This window comes from Perognathus longimembris, unplaced genomic scaffold, assembly GCF_023159225.1.
Source record: "Perognathus longimembris pacificus isolate PPM17 unplaced genomic scaffold, ASM2315922v1 HiC_scaffold_2737, whole genome shotgun sequence".
Classification (NCBI taxonomy): domain Eukaryota; kingdom Metazoa; phylum Chordata; class Mammalia; order Rodentia; family Heteromyidae; genus Perognathus; species Perognathus longimembris.
In genome coordinates this window covers 54,862-77,745 of record NW_025957868.1, presented here as the reverse complement: position 1 = coordinate 77,745, position 22,884 = coordinate 54,862, and the positions used below count along the sequence as shown (strand labels likewise).

The window sequence follows — 22,884 nt, the reverse complement described above, 5'->3', positions numbered from 1 at the left end:
ACAAACTCCAGCTGTTTTTATTCTCAGAACGTTTACTCCCTGATATACAGCTGCCTACCCCCTTCGTAAGTGCAGGTCCTAAATGAGCTTTTTTCTCTGTTCCCTCACCACAATCCAGATTCTTTTCGGGAGTTATCAGTACAGTAACCATACCAGGAAGTACTTAATTTATTCAGCTACTGCTTTTCTTAATCTCAGTGGAGATATTTACTGATAAACAGCTACCTACGCAGCATGTTCATGTCGTTCCTAAATGAGCTTTTTTCTCTCTCCCCTCACCACAAATCAGATTCTTCTGAGGAGTTCCCAGTACATTATCCTTTCCCCTGTGGAATTACCTTAACAAGCTCCAGCTGTTTTTATTCTCAGAAGGTTTACTCCCTGATATACAGCTGCCTACCCCCTTCGTAAGTGCAGGTCCTAAATGAGCTTTTTTCTCTGTTCCCTCACCACAATCCAGATTCTTTTGGGGAGTTACCAGGAGAGTAACCATAACAGGAAGTACTTAATTTATTAAGCTACTGCTTTTCTTAATCTCAGTGGAGATATTTACTGATAAACAGCTACCTACGCAGCATATTCATGTCGTTCCAAATGAGCTTTTATCTCTCTCCCTCACCACAAATCATATTCTTCTGAGGATTTCCCAGTACATTATCCTTTCCCCTGTGTAATTACCTTAACAAGCTCCAGCTGTTTTTATTCTCAGAATGTTTACTCCCTGATATACAGCTGCCTACCCCCTTCGTAAGTGCAGGACCTAAATGAGCTTTTTTCTCTGTTCCCTCACCACAATCCAGATTCTTTTGGGGACTTACCAGTACAGTAACCATACCAGGAAGTACTTAATTTATTAAGCTACTGCTGTTCTTAATCTCAGTGGAGTTATTTACTGATAAACAGCTACCTACGCAGCATGTTCATGTCGTTCCTAGATGAGCATTTTTCTCTGTTCCGTCACCACAATCCAGATTCTTTTGGGGAGTTACCAGTACAGTATGCACACCAGGAAGTACTCAATTTATTAAGCTACTGCTTTTCTTAATCTCAGTGGAGATATTTACTGATAAACAGCTACCTACGCAGCATGTTCATGTCGTTCCTAAATGAGCTTTTATCTCTCTCCCCTCACCACAAATCAGATTCTTCTGAGGAGTTCCCAGTACATTATCCTTTCCCCTGTGGAATTACCTTAACAAGCTCCAGCTGTTTTTATTCTCAGAAGGTTTACTCCCTGATATACAGCTGCCTACCCCCTTCGTAAGTGCAGGTCCTAAATGAGCTTTTTTCTCTGTTCCCTCACCACAATCCAGATTCTTTTGGGGAGTTACCAGGAGAGTAACCATACCAGGAAGTACTTAATTTATTAAGCTACTGCTTTTCTTAATCTCAGTGGAGATATTTACTGATAAACAGCTACCTTCGCAGCATGTTCATGTCGTTCCAAATGAGCTTTTATCTCTCTCCCTCACCACAAATCATATTCTTCTGAGGATTTCCCAGTACATTATCCTTTCCCCTGTGTAATTACCTTAACAAGCTCCAGCTGTTTTTATTCTCAGAAGGTTTACTCCCTGATATACAGCTGCCTACCCCCTTCGTAAGTGGAGGACCTAAATGAGCTTTTTTCTCTGTTCCCTCACCACAATCCAGATTCTTTTGGGGAGTTACCAGTACAGTAACCATACCAGGAAGTACTTAATTAAGCTACTGCTTTTCTTAATCTCAGTGGAGATATTTACTGATAAACAGCTACCTACGCAGCATGTTCATGTCGTTCCTAGATGACCTTTTTTCTCTGTTCCATCACCACAATCCAGATTCTTTTGGGGAGTTACCAGTACAGTATCCACACCAGGAAGTACTCAATTTATTAAGCTACTGCTTTTCTTAATCTCAGTGGAGATATTTACTGATAAACAGCTACCTACGCAGCATGTTCATGTCGTTCCTAAATGAGCTTTTTTCTCTGTTCCCTCACCACAATCCAGATTCTTTTGGGGAGTTACCAGTACAGTATCAATACCAGGAAGTACTTAAATTATTAAGCTACTGCTTTTCTTAGTCTCAGTGGAGATATCTACTGATAAACAGCTACCTACCCAGCATTTTCATGTCGTTCCTAAATGAGCTTTTATCTCTCTCCCCTCACCACAAATCAGATTCTTCTGAGGAGTTCCCAATACATTATCCTTTCCCCTGTGTAATTACCTTAACAAGCTCCAGCTGTTTTTATTCTCAGAAGTTTTACTCCCTGATATACAGATGCCTACCCTCTTCGTAAGTGCAGGTCTTAAATGAGCTTTTTTCTCTGTTCCCTCACCACAATCCAGATTCTTTTGGGGTGTTACCAGTACAGTAACCATACCAGGAAGTACTTAATTTATTAAGCTACTGCTTTTCTTAATCTCAGTGGAGATATTTACTGATAAACAGCTACCTACGCAGCATGTTCATGTCGTTCCTAAATGAGCTTTTATCTCTCTCCCCTCACCACAAATCAGATTCTTCTGAGGAGTTCCCAGTACATTATCCTTTCCCCTGTGTAATTACCTTAACAAGCTCCAGCTGTTTTTATTCTCAGAAGGTTTACTCCCTGATATACAGCTGCCTACCCCCTTCGTAAGTGCAGGTCCTAAATGAGCTTTTTTCTCTGTTCCCTCACCACAATCCAGATTCTTTTGGGGAGTTACCAGGAGAGTAACCATACCAGGAAGTACTTAATTTATTAAGCTACTGCTTTTCTTAATCTCAGTGGAGATATTTACTGATAAACAGCTACCTACGCAGCATGTTCATGTCGTTCCAAATGAGCTTTTATCTCTCTCCACTCACCACAAATCATATTTTTCTGAGGATTTCCCAGTACATTATCCTTTCCCCTGTGTAATTACCTTAACAAGCTCCAGCTGTTTTTATTCTCAGAAGGTTTACTCCCTGATATACAGCTGCCTACCCCCTTCGTAAGTGCAGGACCTAAATGAGCTTTTTTCTCTGTTCCCTCACCACAATCCAGATTCTTTTGGGGAGTTACCAGTACAGTAACCATACCAGGAAGTACTTAATTTATTAAGCTACTGCTTTTCTTAATCTCAGTGGAGATATTTACTGATAAACAGCTACCTACGCAGCATGTTCATGTCGTTCCTAAATGAGCTTTTTTCTCTATTCCGTCACCACAATCCAGATTCTTTTGGGGAGTTACCAGTACAGTATCCACACCAGGAAGTACTCAATTTATTAAGCTACTGCTTTTCTTAATCTCATTGGAGATATTTACTGATAAACAGCTACCTAGGCAGCATGTTCATGTCGTTCCTAAATGAGCTTTTATCTCTCTCCCCTCACCACAAATCAGATTCTTCTGAGGAGTTCCCAATACATTATCCTTTCCCCTGTGGAATTACCTTAACAAGCTCCAGCTGTTTTTATTCTCAGAAGGTTTACTCCCTGATATACAGCTGCCTACCCCCTTCGTAAGTGCAGGTCCTAAATGAGCTTTTTTCTCTGTTCCCTCACCACAATCCAGATTCTTTTGGGGAGTTACTAGTACAGTAACCATACCAGGAAGTACTTAATTTATTAAGGTACTGCTTTTCTTAATCTCAGTGGAGATATTTACTGATAAACAGCTACCTACGCAGCATGTTCATGTCCTTCCTAAATGAGCTTTTATCTCTCTCCCCTCACCACAAATCAGATTCTTCTGAGGAGTTCCCAGTACATTATCCTTTCCCCTGTGGAATTACCTTAACAAGCTCCAGCTGTTTTTATTCTCAGAAGGTTTACTCCCTGATATACAGCTGCCTACCCCCTTCGTAAGTGCAGGTCCTAAATGAGCTTTTTTCTCTGTTCCCTCACCACAATCCAGATTCTTTTGGGGAGTTACCAGTACAGTATCCATACCAGGAAATACTTAATTTATTACGCTACTGCTTTTCTTAATCTCAGTGGAGATATTTACTGATAAACAGCTACCTACGCAGCATGTTCATGTCGTTCCTAAATGAGCTTTTATCTCTCTCCCCTCACCACAAATCAGATTCTTCTGAGGAGTTCCCAGTACATTATCCTTTCCCCTGTGTAATTACCTTAACAAGCTCCAGCCTTTTTTATTCTCAGAAGCGATACTCCCTGATATACAGCTGCCTACCCCCTTCGTAAGTGCAGGTCCTAAATGAGCTTTTTTCTCTGTTCCCTCACCACAATCCAGATTCTTTTGGGGAGTTACCAGTACAGTAACCATACCAGGAAGTACTTAATTTATTAAGCTACTGCTTTTCTTAATCTCATTGGAGATATTTACTGATAAACAGCTACCTAGGCAGCATGTTCATGTCGTTCCTAAAAGTGCTTTTTTCTCTGTTCCCTCACCACAATCCAGATTCTTTTGGGGAGTTACCAGTACAGTATCAATACCAGGAAGTACTTAATTTATTAAGCTACTGCTTTTCTTAGTCTCAGTGGAGATATCTACTGATAAACAGCTACCTACCCAGCATTTTCATGTCGTTCCTAAATGAGCTTTTATCTCTCTCCCCTCACCACAAATCAGATTCTTCTGAGGAGTTCCCAGTATATTATCCTTTCCCCTGTGTAATTACATTAACAAGCTCCAGCTGTTTTTATTCTCAGAAGCGATACTTCCTGATATACAGCTGCCTACCCCCTTTGTAAGTGCAGGTCCTAAATGAGCTTTTTTCTCTGTTCCCTCACCACAATCCAGATTCTTTTGGGGAGTTACCAGTACAGTAACCGAATGTTGTGTTGTGATGTGATGTGATGTGATGTGACAAGTTATGATGCTGTGATGTGATATGACGTGATTTGAGGATGGATGTGATAGTGTTATGTGAAGCTGTGACTAGATATGAGATGTGATGTCAGATGATGATGTGATGGAGTCCTGTGACTTGGTGACATGACGTGATGATGTGACGTGATCACCCAGCCTTAACCATATCCTTAACATCGACAACCCTATACCTGAACCCTAATATCAATCATTCCAACCCTGAAAACAGTAGGTCTAAGAACTGAAAACACCTACAACTAACCACAGACACCTAACAACCCGATTCCGCTCAACCCCAACCCACTCTGTGACTTACCAGTGTTCTGCATCCTTGGACGTAGGTGGCCTTCTTTTGTCATGCATGCTTAAGGGGTGTCCAAGTTTAAACAGAGATACACAGCACTCGGTCCCTGCCCAAACACTCACATGTGTGTGCAGAGGGAGCACATCAGCCATGATGAGGCAAGCACTGATCAAAGAACGCCCACAACAGCTGAAGGCTGTCACAGACAGCCTTCTAAACCACACAGAGAAGAGAGAAAACAGAGGAGAGGGGAGAGGAGAAGACCAAAAAAAAGGAGAAGAGAAGGTAAAGAGAGAATGAAGTTTTCAAATAAAAAATACAATGAAATCCCATTGTGTTTTATTCTACAGCTAAGTCACTTGCTACTAAAAAAAGTGCCACTTCGGGGCTGGGGATATAGCCTAGTGGCAAGAGTGCCTGCCTCGGATACACGAGGCCCTAGGATCGATTCCACAGCAACACATATACAGAAAACGGCCAGAAGCGGCGCTGTGGCTCAAGTGGCAGAGTGCTAGCCTTGAGCGGGAAGAAGCCAGGGACAGTGCTCAGGCCCTGAGTCCAAGGCCCAGGACTGCTCAAAAAAACAAAAAAAAAAAGTGCCACTTCACGAACTTTTAGGTAATAAAATTGAGCCAGGTAGGGTTGCAAATTCAGTTAAGCCCCACAGTTGGTAGGCTGAGGCAAGAAGATTGAGAGGTAAAAACTGGCTGGGTATAATGTAGAAATACAAATACAATGTCTGGAGAAAAAAGAAAGTAATGAGAAAAGACAGAAAACAGGAGAATGGCAGGAAGGAGCACAGAGGAGAGGGGGAAGGAGGAAGAGGAAGAGGAGGAGGAGAGGGGGAGGCAGAAGGTAGGGGGAGGAGGAAAAGCAGAAATGGAGGGGGCGGGGCGGAGGTGGAGAAGAGGGGAGGAGGAGAGAAAGTTTTCAAATGAAAAGGGGAATGAGGGGCTAGGGATATGGCCTAGTGGAAAGAGTGCTTGCCTTGTATACATGAGGCCCTGGGTTCGATTCCCCAGTACCACATGTACAGAAAACGGCCAGAACTGGCGCTATGGCTCAAGTGGCAGAGTGCTAGCCTAGAGCAAAAAGAAGACAGGGACAGTGCTGAGGCCCTGAATTCAAGGCCCAAGACTGGCCCAAAAAGCGGGGGGGGGAATGAAATCCCATTCTATTTTATTGTTCAGGTAAGTCTGCAGCTAGTACAACAGAACTAAAAATGTGCCTTTTTGTGAACTTTTAGATCATAAAAGTTAGCCAGGTAGGGTGGCACATTCAGGTGAGGTTGGCATGATGTGAGGGGATGACATAACATGCTATGATGATGTGATATGGTGTGAGGATGTGATGGTTTTCTGCAGCATAACGAAAAACTTATTTGTAATTCACACCCTGAGTATCCTTAACACTCAACCTTGACCCTATCCTTAACATTGACAACCCTACACCTGAACCCTAATCTCAATCATACCAGCTAAACCCTGAAAACCCTCCATCTGACCCCTGACACCTAACAACCCAATTCCTTAAACTAAAGCCCAACCCCAACCCACACTGTGACTTACCAGACAGTGTTCTGCATCCCTGGAGGTAGGTGGCCTTCTATTGTCAAGCATGCTTAAGGTATGTCCAAGTTTACACAGAGACACACAGCACAGGAACTCCCACCCATACCCTAACATGTGTATGCAGAGCAGGTGCATGAACACAGTGAAAGCACAGCTGACCATTTTTTCAAGTCTCCATTGTCACCCAAAGGTAAGCCCGAAGGAGCATATCATCAGGGATGGAAGGTCAAGGACTCTGATCAACACCCACAAAACTGCTGAAGGCCATCGGATTGGCCTGACACACATTCTAAACCACACAGGTTTGTAATCATGAATGCTAACATGTACCGCAAACATAAAACGTCTGCAGAGTAAAGAAGGAGCAGAGGACAGGAAGAGGAGGAGGGGTCAGAGGCGGAAAGGAGAGAATACAGTTTGCAAATTAAAAGGGGAATGAAATCCCATTGTATAGGTAAGTCTATTGCTACTGAAACAGAACTAAAAAAGTGCCTTTTCAAGAACTTTTAGATCATAAAATAGAGCCAGGTAGGGTGGCAAATTCAGGTAAGGTTGGTGTGAAGTAATGCTGTGGTGTGATCTGAGGATGTGATGTGATTTGAGCACATGCCATGATGTAGTGATGTGATGGGATAATGTGATCAATTTTTCTGCAACAAAACTAAAAACTTAGTTATAATTCACACCCTGAGTCTTCTTAACACCCAACCTTAAACCTATCCTTAAAATTGACAACCCTAGGGCTGGGGATATGGCCTAGTGGAAAGAGTGCTTGCCTCCTATACATGAGGCCCTGGGTTCAATTCCCCAGCACCACATATACATAAAATGGCCAGAAGTGGCGCTGTGGCTCAAGTGGCAGAGTGCTAGCCTTGAGCAACAAGAAGCCAGGGACAGTGCTCCGGCCCTGAGTCCAAGCCCCAGGACTGGCCAAAAAGAAAAAAAAAATTGACAACCCTACACCTGAACCCTAATCTGAATCATACCAATCCTGAAAACAGTAGCCCTAAGAACTCTAACCCTTACCTGTAACCCCAGACACCTAACAATCCAATTCCTTAAACTAAAGCCCAACACAACCACTTCCGTGACTTACCAGTATTGTGCATCCTTGGAGGTAGGTGGCCGTGTTTTGTCAAACATGCTTAAGGGGTGTCCAACGTTTACACACAGAGATGCACAGAACTCAATTCCCCACCCATACCCTCACATGTGTGTGCAGAGCAGGTGCATGAACATAGTGAAAGCACAGCTGACCATTTATTAACGTCTCCATTGTCACCCCAAGTTAGGCACAGTGGGAGCAGACCATCAAGCACGGCATGGCAAGGACTCTGATCAAACAACCACACAACAGCTGAAGGCAATCGGAGGAGCCTGACAACCCAATTCCTTAAACTAAAGCCCACCCAACCCACTCCGTGACTTACCAGACAGTGCTCTGCATCCTTGGAGGTAAGTGGCCTTCTTTTGTCAAACACGCTTAAGGGGTGTCCAAGTTTACACAGAGATACACAGCACTAGGTCCCCGCCCGTACCCTGACATGTGTGTGCAACAGGAGCACGCCATCAGGCATGGCAAGGCAAGGACTCTGATCAAACATGCCTAGAACTGATGAAGGCCGTAGAAGACACATTCTAAACCACACGGGTTTTTAATCATGAATGCTAACATGTGCCTCATAGAATGTCGGGAGAAAACAGAGAAGAGGAGGAGAGGAGGAGGAGACAGAAGCAGGGGCGGTAGAGGTGGGTGCAGGGCGGAGAGGAGAAGGAGAAGAGGGGAGAATACTTTTCAAATGAAAAGGGAAATGAAATCACATTTTGTTGTATTCTACAGCTAAGTCTCTAACTACTAAAACAGAACTTAAAAAGTGCCATTTTAAGAACTTTTAGATCATGAAGTTGAGCCAGGTAGGGTGGCAAATTAAGATAAGCCCCACAGTTGGTAGGCTGATGAGAGGTCAAAATCGGCCGAGTCTAAAGTAGAAATACAAATACAATGTCTGGAGAAAAAAGAAAGAGGAAAGACAGAAAAGAGGAAGATGGGAGGGGAAGGAGGAGCAGGGAGGGGAGTGGGGAGGAGAAAGAGGAGGAGCAGGAGAGAAGGCAGGGAGGGGCAGGAGAAGGAGGAGAAATGGAGGAGGGATTGGGGCAGAGGTGGAGGAGGGGAAGAGAAAAGGAGAGTTACTAAAACAACTATAAAAGTGCCTTCTCAAGAACTTTCAGATCATAGAATTGCTTATGCTATTCATATGAGGAAATGCTATATCATGTGCTCCAATCATTAATGGCACTAATCAGTTTGCGAACCCTCCAATCATAATTGGTATAACTATAAAGAAAATTATAACAAATGCGTGGGCGGTGACAGCTACATTGTAGCTTTGATCATCCCCTAATGGAGCTCCTGGTTGACAAAGTTCAGCTTGGATGAGGATGCATAAACCCGCACCTACTCTTCCGGCTCATGCTCTGAATATAAAGTATAGGGTTCCAATTTCTTTATTGGTTGAAAATAATCAATGAATAATGAACATAATTATTGATAGAATGGCTGAGTAAGGAATTAGACTGTAAATCTAATTACAGGGGTAGACCACTTTCTATCATAGTCCTGAGGTGACATTTCATATTGAATTGCAAATTCAAAGGAGCAGCTTCAATCCTTCCGGGACTTCTCCTGCCTTTTTTCTTGGCGGGAGAAGTACATTGAAGCCAGATGATTTAGGGTATTTAGCTGTTAACTAGTATTTTGTAGGTTTGATACCTATCAATCTAGTGAGGATTTAGCTTAAGTGATTGGTTTGCGTCCAGAAGATGTACTATTCGTTCTGCAGTCCTTAAAGACGGAAATTAAATTTGAGTGTTTACTTAGGGTCTTTGGTTGACCTAAATTTCTAGAATATTGAGTTCAATAATGGGGATGGGAGAGTGAAAATGAGGATAGACAAAGAAGAGTCGGGATGGGTCATAAGCTCATATGAATTTATTATTTGGAAGGGGAAATAATGTAAGGGCAGATGAATAGATTAGTCAAAGATAAAAGTAAAGGTTTAGTATGGCTGATATGGCTATAAATATACTTGCTATAATATTTTTGTTTGACACTATTTCTTGGATAATAAACCATTTAGGTAGAAATCCTGTTAGTGGGGGTAGTCCTCCTAATGATATGTGTGACCAGCATAATTAAAGTAATTAATAGGGGAGAATTTCATGCTATGGTTAGAGATGTAGTGTTATTAGCTGAAAGAAAGTCTAAGGAGATGAACATGTTAATTGTACGTATGATGTAAGTAAGTTAAGGGTTATTGCGGTGGGATTATAGATTGTTGTTGCTGCTATCCATCCTACATGGGCGATGCATGAATATGCTAGGCTTTTCCGTATTTGAGTCTGATTAAGACCTCCTCAGCCCCCAATAAGAATTGCTGATATAGCTATAAATATTATGTTTGTATTTAGGTTGTTGGCCATTTGGTATATAATTGAGATTGGAGCCAGTTTTTGTCATGTTAGTAGGATTATACCAGAGAGTAATGGAATGCCTTGAGTAACTTCTAATACTCAAAGGTGGAATGGGGCTAATCCAAGTTTTATGGCTAGGGCAATTGGTAGTATATATAGGTATAGGTTGTCTTTTAGGTCAACTATGTTTCATTGTCCAGATGAATCAAGGTTATTGAGGATGTCATATATAAGGATTATTGATGCTGTTGCTTGTGTTAGGAAATATTTTGTGGCTGCTTCTGTTGAACGTGGGTTACTGTTGTAAATTATTATAGGAATAATTGCTAGTATGCTAATTTCTTTTTTTTTTTTTTGGCCAGTCCTGGGCCTTGGACTCAGGGCCTGAGCACTGTCCCTGGCTTCTTCCGCTCAAGGCTAGCACTCTGCCACTTGAGCCACAGCGCCACTTCTGGCCGTTTTCTGTATATGTGGTGCTGGGGAATCGAACCTAGGGCCTCGTGTATCCGAGGCAGGCACTCTTGCCACTAGGCTATATCCCCAGCCCCCCAAGTATGCTAATTTCTAGTCCTATTCATATGTATATTGAGTGTGAGGTTGTGAGAAATAAAGATACTATAAAGATAGTAAATGTAACTAGTGAATATACAACAATATTAATATGGGAGGGGATAAAACCAACATTTTCGGAGTATGGGCAGGAGACCTTTAATTAGCTGACCTTACTAGAATTTAGTGTAATAGGTAGCACGAAGAATTTTGAGTTATTAGGTTGAGTTCGAGTCCTACAATTCTAGAAATAAAAGGAATATAACCCTTATATTTTACTCTATCAAAATAACTCTTTAGACAGACATATTTCTATATTAGTGGTGGTATGCTCGTCTTACATATAGGTAGTGAAATGTGCCACATACATAGAGCAGGGTTAGGGGAAGGAAGTTTTTCATAGAAAATGCATAAGTTGGTCATATCAAAAATGATCCATAGAGGGCTGGGGATATGGCCTAGTGGCAAGAGAGCTTGCCTCCTATACATGAGGCCCTGGGTTCGATTCCCCAGCACCACATATACAGAAAACGGCCAGAAGTGGCACTGTGGCTCAAGTGGCAGAGTGCTAGCCTTGAGCAAAAGGAAGCCAGGGACAGTGCTCAGGCCCTGAGTCCAAGGTACAGGACTGGCCAAAAAAAAAAAAAAAATGATCCATAGAAACGAAGAAGTTAAAATTAATACTTTTACAACTAAATTTGAAGTTATCATTTCTGCACTGAGTGTTGAGTATGTTAGACCAAAAAATAAAATATCGGTTAATGAATTTATTAGGATAATATTTATATATTCTGCCATAAAGAATAAGGCATTCGGTCCTGTGGCATATTCAACATTGAAGCCTGAAACTACTTCAGATTCACCTTTGGTTGGGTCAAAGGGAGCTCGGTTTGTTTCAGCTAGTCTGTAGATAAATCATATTATAGCTAGGGGTCATGCTGGGAGAATTATTCAGATATATTCTTGAGACATTGATAGGGATAATATTGAGAATGGTCCAGCTAATAGTATGATTGATAGGAGGATGATTGCTAGGCTTACTTCATATGAAATGGTTTGAGCTATAGCTCGTAATGCTCCAAATATAGCGTATTTTGAATTGGATGCTCAACCTGATCATAAAATTGAATACACTGATATGCTTGATGCCGATAAGATGAATAGGCTCTTTAATGATCAGTTTTATAGCATCCAAGAATGGTTGAAAAACACCGTATGGACATACAATGTTAAGACCTTTTTGTAATTGTATATAGCCTAGGATCTTGCGTTCCAGTAGGGTTAAGAAGGCTATTGCTAATAAAATTGGAATAATAAATACAAGTAAATTTAAAATAAACAAGATGTTAGGAAGAGGAGTTGAACCTCTGATAATAAAGTTTTAGATCTTACACAATTGCCGAGCTCTGCCATCCTAACAGTTCCTTATCCTGGAACTTATTTTGGGCATGCTAATTTAATGAAGAAATAAATCATTAATTAAGCATTAAGGCGCTTTGGAAAAAGTTGGCCTTATTTCTCTGGTCCTTTCGTACTACGAAAAATAGTAAATAGATAGAAACCGACATGGATTTCTCCGGTCTGAACTCAGATCACGTAGGACCTTAATCGTTGAACAAACGAACCTCTAATAGCTGCTGCACCATTTGGATGTCCTGATCCAACATCGAGGGCGTAAACCTCATTATCAATATGGACTATTTCATGAGATTGCGCTGTTATCCCTAGGGTAACTTGGTCCATTGATCAGAAATTCTGGATCAAAGGTGACGTAGTTTAACTTTGACTTGAAAGTCCAGGTCTAGGTCTTTCGGAGGATTATTTTTTTCTCCGAGGTCACCCCAACCAAAATTTTCTTTCTAGCTTGTTACTGTTTACCTCTGCTACAGTGAGTTTAAGTTTTTAATAGAAGTTAATTTAAGGTCCATAGGGTCTTCTTGTCTTATTATTTAATTTCCGCCTCTTCACGGAAAGGTCAATTTCATGGGCTAAATGTAAGAGACAGTTAAGCCCTCATTATGCCGTTCATACTAGTCCCTAATTAAGAAACAAGTGATTATGCTACCATTGCACAGTTAGGATACCACAGCCATTTAATGTTAGTCACTGGTCAGGCAGTGCCTCTAATACTTGTGATGCTACAGGTGCTGTTTTCAGTACACAGGCGGGGCTTGTGTTTGCCAAGTTCCTCTTAAAATTTTTAAATCTTTCTTTGGTGACATAGCTGTGTTGGATTAACATTGGTTTGTATGGGTTTAAGATTAATATGGGGTTTTTTAAATGTTAATTTTAATTATCAGTGACTTATTCGGGCGGATATACATTTATGTCAAGAGAAATTATTCTTATTACTTATACTAACATTGGTGCATCTAATATAATTGGCCCACTGTATTTGTAGGAATTGTTATAGGTTTTAGTAATATTTATATTTAACTCGTGTTGAGCTTGAACGCTTTCTTAATTGGTGGCTGCTTTTAGGCCAATTATGATTATTTATTCACTAGAAAAGGTTGAATCGTAATTCTGAAGAGCTGTAACTCTTTAGATTAACATTAAAATTTACATTTAATTTATTAATATTTTAGGTAAATTTTAAGTTGAACTACAATTCTTTGGCTGGGCAACCAGCTATCATCTGGCTCAGTAGGATTTTCACCTCTACCTTTAAATTATCTCACTATTTTGCGACATAGAAGAGTTGGCTCTTGTCGGGAGCCGAGCTAGCAGCTAAGCTCATCCTGACCTCTGGCTGTGCCGATGTCGCCAAGATGTCGGGAGTCAAACTTGCACCTAGGTTCATTTTCACCTCTGGCTGTGCTGTTACCGCCAGGATATGCTAAAGGCAAAGTCCACAGCCACTGTCCGGAATTGCTTTGTTACCTTGTGTTTACTGTAATCAAATGTTGTAAACTTCAAAGCCTCTTTGTGTTCTGGAATTTTAACAACCCTATGTTATTCCCTGGTTCCAAAACTGCATATAAGCTGGAAGTTAAGAATAAACTGTTGCTGCAGTCTTGAGTCTCAATCTCGAGATGCAGACCTCCCGTACCCCATCTTTGTCTCTTGTCTTTTTTCTCTTGCCTTATTTTTCCTTTTCCGTATCCCTGCCGCCCCTCAGTCAGGATTCTTGTCCCCCTGCCGGCTGGCCCGGCAGGGGCTCTGGCTAGCCATTTAAAGGTATTGCGTCTGATTTTGGGGTGTTTGGCGAAAACACTTTTTGTCAAATTTATTCTAGTTAGTCCACTATGCAAAAGGTGGAAGGTTTTTATCTTTGCTTTATTATACTTTAATTATATCTTTCATCTTTCCTTTGCGGTACTGTTTCTATAAGATCTAGTAATAAAATTTCTATCTCCTATACTAGTTTAGGAGTGAATGATTTAATTTATACATTAAGAATAATTTAGTTTATGGAAGGCTAGGCTAGCAATAGTTCAAAGCATTCAAGTATTTTGAAGTATTCTGACTGTAAGTCACATGCTTTATTTAAGCTATACTTTGATTAATCAAGGTGCACTTTCCAGTACGCTTAGCTTGTTAAGACTTATCTCCTCTTAATTCTTGTAGTTAAAAGTTATGTACTTATCTGCATCAAATATTGAGGAGGGTGAGTGGCGGTGTGTGTGTGTGTGCTTCATTGCTCTATTCAAGTAAACACTCTATTTTTACTTTACTGCTAAATCATCCTTTATGTTGTCTATTCCAGACAAGGTTTCCTATGTTCTGGACCAGAAAATGTAGGCCATTTCATCCCGAGTTACACCTCGACCTAACTTTTTTAAATAATATAATTGGGCTTACTTGAGGGCCTTTTTAGGGTTTTCTGAAGATGTTGGTATATAGACTGAATTCGCAAGAAATAGTGAGGTTTATTGGGGTTTATTGATTACGGAACAGGCTCCTCTACATGGATATAAAGCACTACCAAGTCCTTTGAGTTTTAAACTGTGCCTAGTTCTCTGGTGAATATGCTTGTTTTAAACCTATTTATGTTTACAACTTACATAGTGGGGTATATAATCACAGTTTGTGTTATAGTTTTACTGTTTTAATTACATAAGATTTCTTTCCACATTGTTTTTCATAAATGGTAGGACTTCTTACAGCTTAGCTGTACTTTAATTTTAATGGATATTTAATTCAACACTCGTTACACCGAACTTTATTTGGGTCTTTCGTATGACCGCGGTGGCTGGCACGATGTTTACCAACCCTATGTCAGTATAACTTAAGTCGAACTTAAGTTCATAGCTTAATTTTTATCCCTGATGTAGCCCATGGGGATGTGGTTAAACATGGCATTATGAGCTTCAATTGTTATATTGAGAGCTTAAAACCTACTCCTTTTATTCTAACTGAATTTTAGGGTAAAACTCACCAGCGTACTGATATTTGCATGTATAATTTTAATGACAGCAAATAAAAAGGCCAAGACCAAACCTTTGTGTTTATTGGATTAAACAATTACATTAACCGGGTGGCCTTAGGAGTTTTGAGTGTCCACTAAGTTTTTAGAAAGTTCAGATTAGGACTACGTTGGTATTTGCATCTATTAATGTTTAGGGAAATGGGTGTTAACAAAGTGCTAATCTCCTAAGGGGGGAAGAATAAATATTATTTCTGTGTATGCATTAGAGTACTATTTTAGTATAACATTTTTTCATGTCCTCGAGCATTAATTAATATGTCAATGGCTTGATACTTATGGGGTTGGAGAATGTTAGTTAATAAATCCAGCTATAGATCAATTGACTGCGTCCATGCCTTGAAGGCTTAGCTGCCTTGACGGCTTAGCTGAGTCACAGCATGCAGAAAATAAAAAAATACCAGGGGTATGACAGTTATGTTGGTCATGGCTGATTACTCACTAATCCATCAAGATGTCTTAAGGGGAACGTGTGGGTGATCTTAATTTTATGGCCCTGAGGTACAAACCAGATGTCAGGTATAGTTTCACAATAGCTACCCCCAAGTTTTATGGGCCTGGAGCAAGAAGGGTAGGCTGAGTAGGCGGGTTGATGGTTTCACGGAGGATGGTAGATTAAGAGACAACAAGTAGTAGGGGATATCCACGTGTTCAAGGACTAACGAAATTTAATGGACTAATGTGCGTATGGTATTACTGTTTACAAGCATTAACTGATTATACTGTACAATATTCATATTTTGGAGCATTTAATGTGGATAGAACAGGATGTAAACGTACTTTATGGGGGTTATTACTTGCTTATAAGCATGTATGCATTAATTTAATGTGGCATAAGCATTTTACAGTTTATGAACAATTAATCATAATATGCACGGTAATTTTTTTTGGGGGGGGAGAGTTTAAGATTAAGCCTGATGAAACAGTTTAAATTTATTAAGTCTCCCAAGTACAGGGAATACTTTAATTAAGAATTCCAGAAGAGAGAAAGATGGCGCCGAGACAATAGGGAGGCACCCCGACTCGCACCAACTGAATAGCGAGCTGGGAACTCCAACACCCAACACTCCACCAAGAACCCAGCAAAACCAGCATCCAGAAGCAGTGGAGAAACGCAGGAAAACAAAAAGGAGCAAAAAAGAAGAACCGAAAACCTACACGGAGCCGGAGATTAATCGGGGCACCCTCCCCCCACCAGCCGGCCCTGGCCCAAACAGGGTCAGGCTGGGAAAGGGAAACCCGGCGATCGGCAGACAGGTTGCCAGGAGCGCAGAATCCATATAGCGGGAGACCCCACGGACACAAAGCAGGGTGCGGACCAAGACACACCCAGCAGCGACGAGAAGTTCGGGTCCACACCGGATTCGGACAAGGGAACCCAGCGCGGCAGAAAGAGGGAACGGGGGAGCCACCACGACACTTCGCCAACCCCTGAAGGGCCAACGGCGGTGCGGGACACACACACAAAGCAGCAAAAGTGAGTCCCCCATAATCCCTTCCCCCAACGGGAGACCCAAGCCCGACAAAGACGATATATCTCCCTCCCTCCCCCTCCCCACTCCCGTGGGAACAAAGATTCCCCAAATCAGGCGGGAAGCTCCCAGCAGGCACTGGGAAGCCAGTCTAGCAGGGGAAGGGCGGAACAGCCCCAAGCCCCCAAAGGTTCCTGAACTGGCAGAACCGGCCCCGTCCCCTTCCCAACAGGGGCCAGGGACGGCCGGCAGGGCAAGCCCCACCCGAGGCGCCTAGACCTTGCGGACTCTTACAACTAAAATCACAGGCGCTGGTGGGCAATACCAGCCCAGCAGGGTCACCTGAGCCTGATCTCGTTCCCCCTCCTCGCAGCGGAGGCGAGGTCTGAGGGTGCCAAGCCACACCCGGACAGTCGATCCCACTGGGCCCCACACATACTGCTTCCCCCCCCCAACGGACTCGCGGGAGGGCGCAAGCACAACCCAACAACCCAGGGCTCGCTCTGGGAGGCAGACCCCACTTAAGTGCCTGTTGTAGGGGACTCACAGTGCACAGGAGGGCGGGGCCCCGGCGAAAGCGCCCGCTCTGATAGGCGTGCCCTGCACTGGTGGGCGGGGCCACAGCGACAGCACCTGCTGACGCAGACACGCCTACACAGAAGGGAGGGAAGATCTACACAGACTTCCAGATGCGCAAATCACAAAGAAACATAACTCAGTTCATCAAAGGACAAGCCAACTCGCCAGCTCCAAAAAGCAGCACGACTGGAGAGGAGATGGAGAATAAAAAAGCAAATGAGGACATGTTAACAGGAATGATCGAAACCGTCAGAAATGAAATCAGAAAACAATTCCAGGAGTTTAGAGCGGAAATCTGGAAGGACACCCAGGAAGCCAAGAAAGAAATGGAAGCAAAACTGGATACAATGCAAGCCTCGTTTAAAGAAATGGAAGCAAAAATGGATACAATGCAAGCCGCCTTTAAAGAAAATCTCCACACCCTGAGAATTGAAATGCATGAAAAAATAGATTTAAAATACAACTCTTTAAAGGAAGAAATTTCCACGATCAGAGCTGATATGACAACCATGAATAGCTCTCTGACATCCATAAACTCCGCAATTGAAACCATAACACAAAGAGTGGACCATATGGAATCCAGAATCTCTCGCCTGGACGATGAAGCAGCTGACAACAACCAGAAAATGACCACACTCCAAGAAAAGGTGAAGCTTCAGGGAAGATTACTCCAGGAACTAATGGACAAAGACAAGAGATATAATCTGCGTATAATTGGAATAGAAGAAGGAGCCGAATATCAGAGCAGAGGGCTTAATCATGTTCTCAATAAAGTTATTGCAGAAAACTTCCCCAATCTCACAGGGGACCCCATCCAGGTAACCGAAGCCTATAGGACACCTGGCAGGCCAGACCCCAGGAAAACCACCCCAAGGCACATAATATTCAAGACTACAGACCTCAAGATTAAAGAGCAAATTCTGAATTCAGCCAAAGCGAAGAAGGAAACTTTTTTCAATGGGAAGAGGATTCGAATAACATCCGACTTATCCACACAAACTTACCAAGCTCGAAGTGAGTGGAAGAACACCATCCAAGTACTTCAGAATAACAATTTACAACCTCGTATCAAATATCCAGCGAAACTGGAGTTCACATTCGAAGGGAGAACCAGATCTTTCCACACCAAAGAGGAGCTAAAGGAGTATGTGAATAAAAAACCAGCCCTACAGCGAATATTAAGAGGGGAAGCCCACCCAACAGAGATCGTAAAAGACACACAGACAGATTCAGAAAGAAACTTCAATAGCCAAAGTCCAGCAGAAACACAAGCTCACTAAAGACAAGAAGAAAAAAAAAACAACAGGAAAAAACAGCCCAACAAGAAAATGGAAGGAGAAAAAACACCCTTATCCTTGATCTCTTTAAATATAAATGGCTTAAACTCCCCGATCAAGAGGAGCAGACTGGCAGAATGGATCCGCAAGCAAAAAGTTGACATCTGTTGTCTACAAGAGACCCACCTTACAGCAAGGGACAAAAACAGGCTTCGAATGAAAGGATGGAGCAAGATCTACCAAGCAAATGCACCCACCAAAACGGCAGGTGTAGCCATCCTGATCTCAGACAAGCTGGATTTCTCTTTAAAGTCCACTCAAAAAGACAAAGAAGGACACTACATATTGATACAAGGAAAAATCCAGAATCAAGACATCACGGTGATAAATGTATACTCACCGAACAAAAGAGGCCCGACATATGTCAAGCAAATTCTCACAGAATTACAGAGCAAGATAGATGCAAACACAATCATAGTGGGTGACTTTAATACTCCTCTCTCTCCAAGAGACAGATCCAACACCCAGAGGATTAGTAAGGGAGCTGAGGACCTAAATAACACCATTGCCCAAATGGATCTAACAGACCTATATAGAACCTTCCACCCTACAGAGACCCAATACACCTTCTTTTCAGCAGCCCATGGATCATATTCCAAAATAGACCACGTCATAGCCCACACAAAGAACCTCAGCAAATACAAAAGAATTGACATCATCCCATGTATTATATCTGATCACAGTGGATTAAAGGTAACCCTCAACAACAAAGGATACCACAGAGCCTATACACACTCTTGGAGGCTAAACCCCACGCTGCTATCCAACACTTGGGCCACAGATCAAATTAAAGATGAAATCAACGAATTCATAAGCCACAATGACAAAGAAAACACATCACAAAGAAACCTATGGGACACAGCTAAGGCAGTACTGAGGGGCAAGATCATTGCACTCAGTACCCACATTAAAAGAATGGAAGCAGAGCAGGTGAATACCCTCACGATGAAACTAAAACAACTGGAGAAACAAGAAATGACAGAATCTAAAACGACTAGGAGGGGAGAGATTACAAAGATTAAAGAAGAGATAAATCTGATTGAAAATAGAAAGACCATTCAACAAATAAATAAGACTAAAAGCTGGTTCTTTGAGAAAATAAACAAAATTGACAGACCCCTTGCAAGACTCACAAAAAAAAGAAGAGAAGAGACTCATATTCGTAAAATCAGGGACTCCACAGGAAAAATTACAACAAATACACACGATATTCAAACAATCATAAGGAGCTATTTCCAAAACCTCTACTCAACAAAAAACAATAATTTTACAGAAATGGATCAATTCTTAGAGAAGTACAAACTGCCCAAACTGAACCAAGAAGAAATAAATCAACTAAATAAACCAATAACTTACGGTGAGATACAGGAGGTAATCAAGAACCTCCCTACTAAGAAAAGCCCAGGCCCAGATGGATTCACCAATGAATTCTACAAAACCTTTAGTGAGGAGCTAATTCCAATACTCCTCAAACTCTTCCGCGAAATAGAAACGGAGGGAAAAATCCCGAACTCATTCTACGAAGCTAATATCATACTCATCCCCAAACCAGGCAAAGATCCAACAAAAAAAGAGAACTACAGACCAATATCACTAATGAACACAGATGCAAAGCTCCTCAATAAAATATTAGCTAACAGGATCCAGAAAGTGATCAAGAATATCATACATCATGACCAAGTAGGCTTCATCCCTCAGTCACAAGGATGGTTCAACATCCGTAAATCAATCAATGTAATTCACCACATAAACAGAACTAAAATCAAGAATCACATTGTTATCTCAGTCGATGCCCAAAAAGCCTTTGACAAAATACAACATCCATACCTATTAAAAGCTTTGGAGAGAACAGGAATAGATGGAACATTCCTCAAAACAATAAAAGCCATATACAACAGACCAACTGCTAATATCATATTAAATGGAGAGAAACTTAAATCATTCCCCCTAAACACAGGAACAAGACAAGGATGCCCACTCTCCCCACTTCTGTTCAACATAGTACTGGAATCCCTAGCCATAGCAATAAGGCAAGAGGAGGACATCAAAGGGATCCACATCGGCAAGGAAGAAATCAAGTTATCCCTATTCGCAGACGACATGATCTTATATCTCAAGGACCCAAAAAACTCAGTACCCAAACTCCTACATCTAATAAACCAATTTGGCAAAGTAGCAGGATACAAAATCAATCCACAAAAGTCAGCAGCTTTTCTGTACACCAGCAATAGACAAACAGAAAAGGAAATTATGGAAACGATTCCATTTACAGTAGCCAAAAAAAGAATAAAGTACCTAGGGATCAACTTAACCAAGGACGTGACGGACCTATTCAATGAAAACTACAAAAATCTAATAAGGGAAATCAAAGAAGACACAAGGAGATGGAAAGACCTCCCATGCTCATGGGTAGGCAGAATCAATATAGTGAAAATGGCCATACTGCCCAAATTGTTATACAAATTCAATGCAATACCTATCAAAATCCCAGCCACATTCTTCACTGAAATAGAGAAACCAATCCATAAATTCATATGGAACAGCAAAAAACCTAGAATAGCCAAAGCAATTCTAGGCAAAAAACATAGTGCAGGAGGTATCACCATACCAGACTTCAAGCTCTACTACAAGGCCATCATAACAAAAACAGCATGGTATTGGTATAAAAACAGATCGGAAGACCAGTGGATTAGAATTGAAGACCCAGAAATAAAACCGCACTCTTACAGCCAACTGATATTCGACAAAGGAGCTAAAGACATACAATGGAATAAACATAGCCTCTTCAACTACTGGTGCTGGGAGAACTGGGCAGCCATATGCAGAAAACTCAAAGTAGACCCAAGCCTATCACCATGCACCAAGATCAACTCAAAATGGATCAAGGACCTCAACATCAGACCTGAATCCTTGAAACTACTGAAGGACAGAGTAGGAAAGACACTAGAACTTATAGGCACAGGAAGGAACTTCCTGAATAGAGTCCCAGGCGCACAACAAATAGGGGAAAGACTCAACAAATGGGACTACTACAAATTAAAAAGTTTCTGCACAGCTAAGGTCATAGCCACCAAAATAGAAAGACAGCCAACGATATGGGAAAGGATATTTACCAGCACAGCAACAGACAAAGGCCTGATATCTGTCATCTACAGAGAACTCAAAAAACTAAGCCCCTCCAAGCCCAATAAACCTATTAGGAAATGGGCAAAAGAGCTAAAGAGAGACTTCACAAGAGAAGATATAAAAATGGCAAAGAAACACATGAGGAAATGCTCAACATCCCTGCTAGTAAAGGAAATGCAAATAAAAACAACCCTGAGATACCACCTCACCCCAGTTAGAATGGCCTATACTCTGAACTCAGGAAACAACAAATGCTGGAGGGGCTGCGGGGAAAGAGGAACCCTTCTCCATTGTTGGTGGGAGTGCAAATTAGTACAGCCACTTTGGAGAACAGTATGGAGGTTTCTCAAAAAGCTCAATATAGACCTACCCTATGACCCAGCCATACCACTCCTAGGCATCTATCCTAAACAGCAAAACCCAAGATATCAAAAGGACATTTGTACTTCCATGTTTATCGCAGCACAATTCACAATAGCCAAAATTTGGAAACAACCCAGATGCCCCTCCACAGATGAATGGATCCAAAAAATATGGTACTTATACACAATGGAATACTACATAGCGATTAGGAATGGTGAAATATTGTTATTTGCAGGGAAATGGTCAGAACTCGAACAAATAATGTTGAGTGAGACAAGCCTAGAACACAGAAAACAAAGGGGCATGATCTCCCTGATATATGACTGTTAACAAAGGGAGATGGAGAGACAGTAGAGACCAAGTCTGTGAACACTGTATATGTGCTTGATACATTGTATACTGCATATGGGTCTACCTGACCTAGACAAGGGATGGGAAAACAGGTTGTAAGATATCACAAGAAATGTACACAATGCCCTACTATGTAACTGCACCCTCTTTGCACAGCACCTTGTAAAAAAAAAAAAAATTTATGTTCAATTGATAATAAAAAAAAATTTAAAAAAAAAAAAAAAAAAAAAAAGAATTCCAGCTTTGGGGGTTGGAAGCAGGATTGTATTCTTTCCCTGAATGCTTTAAGAAGATAAAATCTTCATCTTACGTTTACAAGACCTATATAATCCTTATACTATTAAAGCAGTCTTCATTTAAGTATTTTATTATCAATTAATCCGACAATTGAGAGAAAGAGAAGGATAATAGAAAAATAGACAATGGATGCGATTTGTCCAATAATGATAAAGGGGGGTTCTACTGGTTGTCCTCCCATTCAGGTTAGAATAAATAAATCTGAGACTAAAATTCAAAATAGGATTTGGCTAATAGGTA

General features: G+C 41.4%; 1 long non-coding RNA gene across 1 annotated transcript; it reads right to left on the bottom strand.

Annotated features, from left to right (window-relative positions):
- Window positions 1-12,170: 12,170 nt before the first annotated feature.
- LOC125344666 lies at window positions 12,171-21,191 on the bottom strand. Its single transcript, XR_007209615.1, has 3 exons — window positions 21,178-21,191; window positions 18,942-18,947; window positions 12,171-12,545 (listed from the first exon to the last, which is right to left on the bottom strand). It is a non-coding gene; the product is annotated as an uncharacterized LOC125344666 (long non-coding RNA).
- Window positions 21,192-22,884: the final 1,693 nt, after the last annotated feature.